We start from the raw sequence: 11,428 nt of genomic DNA, 5'->3' as shown, positions 1-11,428 counted from the left end.
TGATGTAGTCCCAATTGTTTATTATTGCTTCTGTTTCCCTTGCATCAGGAGACATTTCTAGAAAGAAGGTGATGTCAGAGAAGTTACTCTCTGTGGTCTCTTCTAAGATTTTTATGGTTTCAGGTCTCACATTTAGGTCTTTAATCCAATATCAATTTATTTTTGTGCAAAATACACAAGCTTAAAGCTAAATCTCACCCTTTAGTACGTCAGTGGATTGGATATGGTGGAAAATATCACTCCTGACACCATCCCACCGATCATATTAATTAGAGGAGTTTCATCTTCTAAATATTCTACAAATAATCCCTTCAGGCTCCAGTAAGTGCCAGTTTTAATGGTGCTATATGATGCCGATCTTAGTAAAACAGGAGCTATTTCAGAATACAGAGCCAAAACACCTTCTTCTTTACGGACTGAGAACCAAGCATGAAAGATTCCTCAGAATTTTACCCCATTAAAGTGGACATCAATACTTTCGTCTTGTACTTGAAGTTACATTTTGGTTAGGTCCTCAAGGAAAGTTCCAAGCTCAGCAACAACAAAGGCAAGGCTGCCATATACAAAGGGTTTCCGATTCAGACTGAACATCTCATTGCTTACTTTCCTGGTGCTGCTTGGGATCATGGGACAACTTGGGAGCCGAGGCTCCCGCAATCTGAAACGCCACCACAACCCCAACCCCGAAGCGCTGAGACCAAGGGAAGTAACCAAATCGTTGCCTAGGCGACGGTGGCTCAGGCATTCCAACACAGCCTCCTCAAAGCCTAAAAAAGCACAAAATAGGAGGTGGAAATGACAGGGTTCTTAACAGAGGAGTCTGAAAGGCTATGGGTGACCATGCCATTTCAATGTGAAATCCAATTATCAGATAAGTCATAGCCACAGCAGACTTGGATTTCTCTTCCACTGCCACTACCCCATCCCTTTTGTACCTGACACCAAGGAAGCATACTAATAGGATGACAGACCAAAGCACTTCTTAAGCCATACTGTTGTTACAGGTAAGCTTACCATCCTTATAGGTGGAACAGCATCTTTCCTTATCTCTTGTGATTTCCCTTCCTATAATAAGCAGATCCAGGCAGGGCCCTTCATTCTTGAGAACCAAGGTTTCTTAATTTTTAGTATCTCCTAGCATATGACTAGGTAGGTAACTAGGTCAGGGTCCACACACCATATTTACTCATTCATTTTCTCTTCTCTGAATGCTCCCTTCTGTGTTCTCTCCCTACTCGTCTCTCCATCCCGCCACATATCTGACTATGTATAGTTGTCTCAAAATTTAGATTTGCGGTAAATGGGAGGGAATTTAAGGCCCCTCCTAGGTCTCTATCAAAGGAAAACTTGCTTTAATTCTGCCATTTAACATAGTGAAGTAATAGGAAGATTTCATGCTGCTAGTAATTTAGTGGTTCTTTTATGCTAAAAATCCTGCTTATGTATTTTGCATGTATCTCTCTTGGAAATCTTATGGGGAAGTAAGGATATTTGTCAGGGTAAGATCTGAGAATTTGGAAGTGCATGGCCACCAAACACTTGCCCATATTCACAGATATTAATATAGGGCTTATCCTGGAAAAGGGTACCTATAACAAAGGTTTCTTTGTTATACTAGTGGGCATAAAACTATTAGGTGACTTGATTACAGCAGTTCATGGGTGCCTTCAACTGTTTAACATTTTCTTGTTTTTTAAGTTTTATTTATTTATTTTTCATGAGAGAGAGTGAGAGAGAGTGCCATCAGGGGAGGGGCAGAGAGAGAGGGAAAGAGAATCCCAAGCAGGCTCCATGCTGTCAGTACAGAGCCTGACGCAGGGCCCAATCTCACAAACTGTGAGATCATGACCTGAGCTGCAATCGAGGTCAGACACTTAACCAAATGAGCTACCCATTAATATTTTCTTTACATTATGTCCCTGATATACTTGATAATTCATTTACTAAGTGACTGAGATGAAATGCTCTAACAGCTCTGCCTCTGTTGAGTCACTGGGCTGGTGTGAGTGTGTGAGTGTGTGAGTGTGTGTGTGTGTGTGTGTGTGTGTGTGTGTGTGTGTACAGACCACGAACCAATCAACATGGTAAGGTTGCATTGATTTTTCTGGTGTGTAACCATTGGATTACTTGGCTTATGTGATCTCAGTTTAAAGAATCCTTTTTTTAGGCCAACTTCACAGTTCCTTAAAAAGACTAAATTTTGTAACTTAAAGTTGGCAAAGTAGATACCAACCGAACAGCATCTAGATCAGTGTTTGTCAAATTATTGTCTGTGATCTGGTCTACCTGCATCAGAATCACGTGGGGCATGTGTTAAAAATACAGAATCATTTACTTTAACCCGGATCTACTGGATACACATTTTAGGATGAGACATTGGAATCTATATTTTTAACATGTTCCTTATGTTATTATCATGACCACCCAAGTATGAGAGTAAATGATTCTAGGCTATGTTTGTGCCGAGCCTATGCATCTAGAAGTGTAGACGTAGCCAGGACATGAGACCTTGCCCAATTGGCTAAGCCACAGACCTGATACCACCCTTGGGCCATGCTTCATGATGAGGGATTTATCTAGTCTTATTGGACAATCTTTCCAGTAACTGTCTCATTGCAGCCATAGTAGCTTCTACACATCTGCGACCTGACCATTTGCTTTTGGGTGATGGGATGTGATGGCGACTGTTTTAATAAAGTCTCCAGACATTAATTCCCTGAACTCAACAGATTTAAAGGCAAGCCCACAGACCAAAGTAGAATGTATAGTAACTTATGAGTTGCAAATAACTGGCAGAGTTCACAATGTCTGCAGCAGATATTTAAGCAAATTAGAAGAGTATTGAGACTTTTCATCAAGTCTTAGAATGGTACTGGTAAATTGATCTAAATTCTTGACCAATGTCTCATTTCCCAGGGAGTGGTCAGTTTATTTGACAGGAAAATGCCAGATATATTTTAGTTTTTCGTTGTGCTTTCTGTCACCATTATCAGAATCGATTTCAAGCCATAGTTAAAAGCTAAGCCAACACTTTATGTAGTTTGCCCAAGATAATAAGATGTCTGCTTTCTGTAATGTTGATTCTTGAACATATTGAAAATTGATTCACAGTGCCTTCTATCACCAAGCTTTATTTTTATTCATACTAACATGCGGTGCTTTGGAAGGTAACAAGCAGATGACCGGCAATTTTCAGAAAGCATGCTTTATTAAATGATATAACGTGTACCAAGCACTCAACGGAGAGCCTGACACATGGTAGAATTGAATTAAATAGCAGTTACAACTACTTTTTCAAAAAAGTAATTAACCCTAACCTACTTCCTCTGAAATACAAGAGGACAACTCAACAAGCAGGCAGAGTATAAATAAGCACATTTAAAGAAGAATTTCACCACTGACTTGCCCACATGAAAATTACAGAAAGTAGAAGAGGGTTCCTGCAAAGACTGATGCCTAACAGCATTGCCAGACTCCTTTTTCATTTTTTGCAGAGCCCACCTTCCCAAGCCTACAGAGGTTAAAAATAAATGCCAGTTCCTTGATTGCTTGGCCTTCTTGCTGCTAGGGGATTGGCCTGTGTTCCCCTCCTGACCAATGGGACCCGAGACCAAACCTGATAAGGATATTTGTCAAAAATTTCCACCCTGAGGGAAGAGAAAGAGGAAGAAGAAACATACCTTTCTCCATTTTTATTACTTTACATATTATTTGTGTGAGGCTATGATGTTGGTGCTATGGCAGCCTTTTTTAGATCATGAGGATAGGGCCAAGGGCATCACAGAGAAACTGAAATGAAGCCCTGATATTGCTGAACCACCAAATGAATCCTGGAACTATCCAGAGTCCTTTTTATGTGAGGCCAAAAAAAACCCCCAAAAAACCCAAAAAACAAAAAACAAAAAAAACCCCTTTATTTCAAAGCCTTAGTTTCTATTTTTTCTGTTTCTTGAAACCAAAAGTATCCTATCTGACATAATTTTATAACAGCTACACTTTCCTTTTAGAATGCAAGCTCCGTAAAGACAGGGTCAAATTCTAGTTTGTTCCAAATACAGTGACTTCAACACAATGGAAGTTTATTTTTCTCTTACACAAAGTCTGAGCTGTCATGATAACTATGCGATGTTGTCATGCGACTAGGCTCCTTTGATCTTGCTGCTCTGCCATTCCTGGGGTGTTACTCTCATCCATAAAGTCAAAGATGACTCCTCACCATGTCTGCCAGCCAGCAGGAAGGGGGAAGGGAAGAGGAGTCGATTATGTGAAAGAAAAAGTAGATACTGGGGAGCAAGTAAGTTTCTTTCATAGCATCATTGATGACAAAAATAGGTGTAAATAGATTTGAAAAACTATATATTTAAAAAGTGGTACTTAGTTTATGCCAGTCACAATGCTAATCTCTTTCACAGAATTATCTCATTGACTCTTCACATTTAACTTTCAATACAGGGGCACCTGGGCGGCTCAGTCGGATAGGTGTCTTAGTTTCAGCTCAGGTCATGATCTCACAGTGCGTGGGTTTGAACCCTGTGTTGGGCTCTGTGTTATGGTGTGGAGCCTGCCTGGGATTCTCTCTCTCACACTCTCTCTCTGCCCCTTCTCTGTTCTCTCTCTCTAAAAATAAATTTAAAGAAACTTAAAAAATATATTCTTTAAACTTTCAACATAAACAGCATTCTTTTTTTAAATAGTTTTTCTCTTTTGAGAGAGAGAGAGAGAAAGATAGCATGAGTCATGAGTCAGGGAGAGGGACAGGGGGAGAGAGAGTCTTAAGCAGGCTCCATGCCTAGTGCAGAGCCTGACCCAGGGCTCAATCCCATGACCCTTGAGCCAAAACTGACTGACTGAGCCACCCAGGCTCCCCGTTGACAGCATTTGTATCCCCACTTTGCAGATGTGGACAATGAAACTCAAAAGACTTTGAACGACTTACCCAAGGTTGTACACTGAATAAGTTATGGCACTTTGTGTTGAAATCAAAGTACATGCCCCTGATGTTTTAACCTTGAAGATCTATCTGGCTCACTACCACCTGTCCCTGCCCCAACTGCCTCACCCTAATCTTCCATTGTGTATTATGTTTACTTCCTCTTCAAATTTTGCTTATGAATTCCAAGGGTTTACTTTTTTCCCCCTTTTTACTGGTTACCTCTCTCATTCCAGTATTCTCCTTCTCCAGAGTATTATTCCCTGTTCTGCATCTTTATAGCACCAACCCCCAATGGTACACATCTCTTTCTCTTCTTTGTTATCGCCCTGTGCCAATTATTAAGGAATTGTCTCTCCACTCCATTCTTTGTGATGCTGACACTGGGGCTTGGCAACCAACATGCTGCTCCCCGTTAAGTCCTGCCTGATAGAGGGGGCACTTTGAGGGAGTCTATGAGCAAGGCTGGAGGGGAGAAGATACCTGCTACTTCCCGTTTATTTCCTGTTAGCTTTATTCAACTTCCTGCTCCTGTATCATCCAGGGGGCTACTTCACCAGCCAGCAGCTGAATGCATGAGGAAGTTTTTCCAACACTTACAGGATCAACCCCTTCACAGACCCTCAGAGATACCAGCTCTAACCCAACAGTGCTCCCTCTTCAAGGGTCTAAGTTTCCGCCTCTCCAAGTCTTTGTTCTGTTTTAATGACACTAATATTTTCCCTGAGTTTTCCCGGCCCTGGGGGAGAGTCCCTTGGTGCAACGTCTACTTTCACACTACTTTACAGTTGTTAAAGTGATGCCACGTCCATTTTGGTGTAACTTTTTTCCTTCTCAATTATGCATTGGCTTAGTTTCATTTCCCTGGGTAGATCTGTGCTTGCATTTTTAGAGAGAGCAGGAAAACTCCTAGACAATCTTTGACTGAGGGCAGAATCCTATTTCCATTTCTCTGTCTACACTGCACGAAGGTGGGCGCAGTCTGGGACACAGTGGGAAACTGATAAACATATGGAAAGGAGTGATTTCACTTGTGTACATTCCTCATTGCCCAGAAGCTGATGGAGTTGTCTTTGACTGAATGGCTCTCATGCTTGTGCTCTGGTAAGCAGAAGCACTTCAAACCTGAAAACACTTTTGTTCGCAAGCGATTCTGCCCACTTAACAGAAAGGAAAACTGAGGCAGAGCAAGGAAGTTGGCCAAGCTTTCAAATCAGACTGCGGCAGAGACAAGAAAGAATCTGATTCTTGGACCGCTTTCTCCTCAATCCCCTAGATCAGGCAGGACAAAAGTGACCTTTGTGAGCAAGGTTGTTCCTTCTCTCTGACCTTTCTCATTGGCAAGCACGATCCTCCGTTTTCCTGCCCTGCCTGTCTGGCACTTTCCACGGGCATAAAATTCACTTCAGAGACGGAAAATAAAAGAAAGATCAAAGGCTTGTATAATTTCACTTCTCAGGGGGAAAAAAACCTCTTCTCTAGCAGCCTACTTCCCAGGAGTTATCCAAACCACCCTGTCTCTGCTGTCCACAGTGGGGTGAAACAGCTGAGAGGACTTGGCATTTCTTTCTGCAGTCATTAATGCTACCAGGGTGGCGTAGGCAGCCAAGATAAATAACCACTGGGAGGCACTGAGAGAGAAGAGCGAGCCGTGGGAGTCCCCCCAGGACGATGGGGTCTGCTCATCTAAATCCTTGCAAGTTGTGCAGAATTGGAGCCCTATATTTATTTGTTTTCAAGTACTTGTTTGGATGTTCATAGCCATCCAAGGCTATGTCTGAGCCTTACACCAGGTGATGTCTCCCGGTTGGTGTCCAACAGTGTGGATACTGTGGCTTAGTAATTGACCGATGGCACCGCCAAGCCTAGTCTTTTTTTAATTTTTATTTTACTTTTTGACAATAGCAGATCTTGCCTCAGGAGGGGCTGGCTGATATGATAAGTTGCTTTGAAGATGGAGCGATATTTAATATTTTGAGTGACTGCTTCTTGTTGAAACGATTGGGTTCTTCAAGGACATGCTATACATGTTTAAAATGGGATGTCTGGGGCTGCCACAGCATAATCGACTGTGAAATAAGCCCGTTGGAAAGGACAATTACTCCTGGAGCCTCAAATGCTAGTCAAGTCTCCCGTGGCAGTAAGAGGGAGGGTCCCGTTTGGTTCTAGTCAGAAGTGAAACTGACTGTCGCTTTACCACTTCAGCACGGGCCGGTGCCTGTAGTATAAATTCACCACCCAGGATTAGAGACGCACAGGTACAGCCCCGACAATCAACCGTCAGTGGCTTGGAGTCTGCATGGCTGTAGTGAGCAATCCATCCATCCATCCTAACGTTAATTAGTATCCAAAACCAGTTATCGAGAACCTACTATGTGCCACGTATACACAGAGGTACTAGGAACAAAGAGATGCACAGTATGCTTTTTAAGCACGTGGTCCAGTGGAAAAAGGAGAAAGTACACACTAACATGTATTGAAACTAATTCTGTGTGCCAGAAATTACATATCTTATTAACCCCCTCAACCATCTTATAAAATCGTTGTCACGTCCATTTTACAGAAGATGAAACTGAGGTTTGGAGCAGTGAAATAACTAGCCCAAGACCGCAGAGCTGGGGAGGAGCAGCCTTGAGATTCAGGGCAGGTTGAATGCACATGTCCTTGCCCCCCTAAGACGCATACTGGGGAGGAGCTCAGTTAGGATGTAGCTGTGAAGTGATGGAGACTTGCTTCACTCACTGTCACAAATCTTGAAAGCCTCACTGCTAATGCAGCCATTTTTATTTCTTCCTATTAAGGGAGAAATTTTTTTCTTTTCCTAAACTAATCAGGGATTCTAAAAGCTGTTCAGGAGGTTTTAGTGAAAGGTACATACTGAAGTCACATCAAATTAGACACACAATTACAATGACAGTTCGCCAATACCCAAACCTGAGGCACCATATTGAACAAACCCCATAGAAATTTACGCCAATGCTTGACCTAAAACTGCAGCTGATATTTGAAATGCCGAATGAATTCAAGAAATCCCGTGGATGGCTCCAGGATTCCGCAAGCCACAGTGTAAGATGACAACTGTAGGCTGTCCTTCTGAGCTGAGGGACGCTTTTTCCTTATCAGTATTTCATTGTTCCCTACTGACAAATGCCCTTATCAGTCATAAAGCAGTTTTCTTAAAACACACACACACACACACACACACACACACACACCACACTCCAAAGCAGGAAAGATATATTTTTAAAAAAGATTTTTTTGTCATCAGTAAAATCTCTGATTAATATTTAGTTCATGTTGTAAAATAAGTCTTTTCATTTGTTTATATTAGTTTCTCTGTTTTCAGATTCTGTTTCACTCATCCCGCATTTGACTACCAGGTGAAATTTCTCAAACCATCCCTTTTATCATCCGCACTGTAATACTGTACTTTAAATCCCTTAGACCACTAACTTCCTTCTGGTTGGAGGGGTTAAAAAGCTGAAAACTCCATTAAAACCCCATTTCCTGGAGTTCTTTGTGGGTAGGGCTCTGGATTGGAGTTAAATCAAGTGGCTTTGTGCAGTCTTCCTGCCCTCCTTGGACAAGGGCATGGATAAGTTGGTATTTCTGCAGCCATGTTCTGCCATCAGCTTCCTGAGCACCTGGAGGCAATCATAGCGGAGCTGCAGAGGCAGTAGGAGCTTTCTGACCCTGGCATAGCTCCAGTGTTCTCAGCTACAGTAACTCTCATGGTGGCTCACTGTAGATTGATCCAAAGAGATGTTCTTGGAGGCCCAGCCTAAACCCACATATCCAGCAGCTCCAGGATTCCTGTTAGCTTTCAATTCCCTATGTTAAATCCCTTCCCGACTGAAACACCTAGGGTGGCTTCTGTTTCTATTTTGCCCCCCAACTGATATTGAAGTCTGGAAAGTCAGGGCAGCATCATGTGCTTGGGACCACTGTTTGGCTCCAGCTAATTTTTTGGTCTCAACCTCAGACATGCCATTTCTGAATTTTCACTTAATTATTTGCCACCTCCATGCATTTGCTCATTCCATTTTCTCTGCTTAGAATGTTCTTTTTTATTTTTCCTTCAAGCTCAGTTCAGATGTCATCGTCCCCATAGAGTTTCCTCTTACAGATTTCCGAGAAGGTGAGATATTTGTATGTGAGGTGCATTCATTCTTTGGGTTTTGATGACACAGTGGCCTGGGGATATGGAGATGAAAGTCCGCCCCTACTCTTAAGGGGTTTTTGGTCTAGTGTGGGAGACAGGTAAGCAAATATATAAACACAAAGACATATAGTACACTAACACATTGATATATCCCTCAGAGGTTGATAACAACGTTGATGCTAATATGGTTTGAGATGACATACCTGGGTGAAATTAGATACAGTAAAACTTACAGGGCAGCACTTGATGCTGTTAAGGAAACACCGTCAGTTCCACTTTATGGATTCAAAGTCCACATTTCATTTCACTAGCACTAGGATAATGATTTGCCTACTGCTTTGATCCCTGAAAGCCACTATGATTTCTTGGTGGAAAGAGAATATTCTGTTTCTTTCCTTTCTACATAAAGTTCGACATTCCTTGAATTAATTTCTTTCAGAAGACATCCCATAAAGCTCCATTTGAAATTTCTTCAACTCCTCGTTAATTCTAGATTAGAGTCCCTCCCCAGCTAAGAAAGAAAGAAGTGTTAATAAGTTGGGATTATTTCTCACTATCTCTGTTTAGCGTAGGTAAGTGTATATTCACAAAAGATTTAAATGGAAGTTTTATTAAAGCAAAAACAAAAAGGAAACCAACAAAGGAAGAATTTTTTTTAGAAAAAAATTCTCCAACGTGTCCGCCTGGTAACATGGCCATCTGCCAGATGGAGCCACTGTCAAACACACATAACAATTCGGAGTGGCTTGAAGTCTGATTTCTTTAGGGTTTCCACCTGTGCTCAATTACTGAGCTGCAGAACTTGAAACCTGCTTTCCTTGAATTTTCTTTGTTTCTTTTTGGGTAACCTACTCTGTCTGACCAATGCAACCTATGTGGCAACTGTCCCCAGTGTCCCTAGTTGTACCAGCTTAACTCTTCCTTTCCTTCTCACTACCATGGCTTATTCTCTGGGTCCCTCTTTTCCTTCCTTCTTCCAACCTGACAACCCTCTTTGGGGCCACCAGATGGCTCCAGCTTGATTTTTAGTTTTAACATCAAATGGGTCCCATTTTATCCCATCTAATGTGGGATAAATCCCTGGATTTATGGCTCTAATCCCTGGATTCTTGATTTTGCCTTTTTTGCCAAGACATCTCCTCAAACTCAAAACTGATCTTTGCTCTCCTGTTTAGGAAGACACTAGGACAGTCCAAATCTGAGTTTTTCCTTTTTTGTGTGTCCTTCAGGGAGGTGTGTTGAAGTCCTAATCCCTGATCCTGGCACCCTTTTTTAGGAATAGGGTCTCTGCAGATGTAATCAAGTTAAGATGAAGTCATACTCAATCAGGGTGGACCCTAATCTAATATGATTTGGTGTCCTTATGAAAAGAGAACACAGAAACATCGAGAGGAGACTACCATGTGCAGACAGAGACATACTGACACAGAGAGAAGGAGGCCACATGGAGTTGGAGGCAAAGATTGGACTACCATTGCTGTAAACTGAGGAACAGCTGGGGCTACCAGAAGGTTGAAGAAGCAAGAAAGGCCTCTTCCCTAGGGTCTTTAGAGAGAGAATGGTCTTGCCAACACCTTGATTTTGGACTTCCAGCCCCTGGAATTGTGAGAGAATAAATTTCTGTGGTCTTAAACCACCCAGTTTGTGGTAATTTGTTACAGCAGCCACAGGAAACTAATGTAGAAACTCAAAAAAGATGTGGCCCAGTTGGCCCTGTGGTTGGGCATTAAACATCAAGAAAAGCAGAAACCATCTGTTCCGGCTCTCTGTTTGGAAATACTTCCTTATATTTCAATACCACACTAAAGTTCACAGAACAGTTTCTACATATACCATCCCTGCAATTCTATGAGTTTGATATGAGCCCCTGCATTTTACAGATGAGGTAAATGAGTTTGGATATTGAGTGGCTTGATCAAAGTGATAGAGCTAGTCAATGAGGGAGTCCAGCTCATTCTAGATTCTTTTGACTAAGAGCCAAGGCACCTTCTGCTACCCTGTCCTGATTACATGGCATAGTGAAAGAAGTCCCTTGAATATATCTCATTTTAGTCCTCACTATTGCCTGTGTATATGCTGCTGGACAGGTGAACTGAGGACTGAAATAAAGAACTTGAACTTAATCAGATCCATGTAAACATGTGCCAGGCTGACGTTGCTCAAGTAGAACATGGCTTAAATCCTGTCCACCACTCTCCATCTCTACTGCTATCGCCCTAGTCCAAGTCCCCATCATCTCTCAACTAGGCTACAGCACTGGCCTCATGTTGGTCTGCTCCTGTTCTTGCCCATGACACTGCTTTCAAAGCCCCCAGAGTGAACATTTAAACTCGTAA

The 11,428-nt window shown here is 42.1% G+C and overlaps 1 pseudogene; it reads right to left on the bottom strand.

Annotated features, from left to right (window-relative positions):
- Positions 1 to 201: 201 nt before the first annotated feature.
- LOC122469478 lies at positions 202 to 745 on the bottom strand (annotated as a pseudogene).
- Positions 746 to 11,428: the final 10,683 nt, after the last annotated feature.

Source organism: Prionailurus bengalensis, chromosome B1 (genome assembly GCF_016509475.1).
Source record: "Prionailurus bengalensis isolate Pbe53 chromosome B1, Fcat_Pben_1.1_paternal_pri, whole genome shotgun sequence".
Taxonomy (NCBI): domain Eukaryota; kingdom Metazoa; phylum Chordata; class Mammalia; order Carnivora; family Felidae; genus Prionailurus; species Prionailurus bengalensis.
This window is presented reverse-complemented; position numbering and strand designations above follow the sequence as displayed.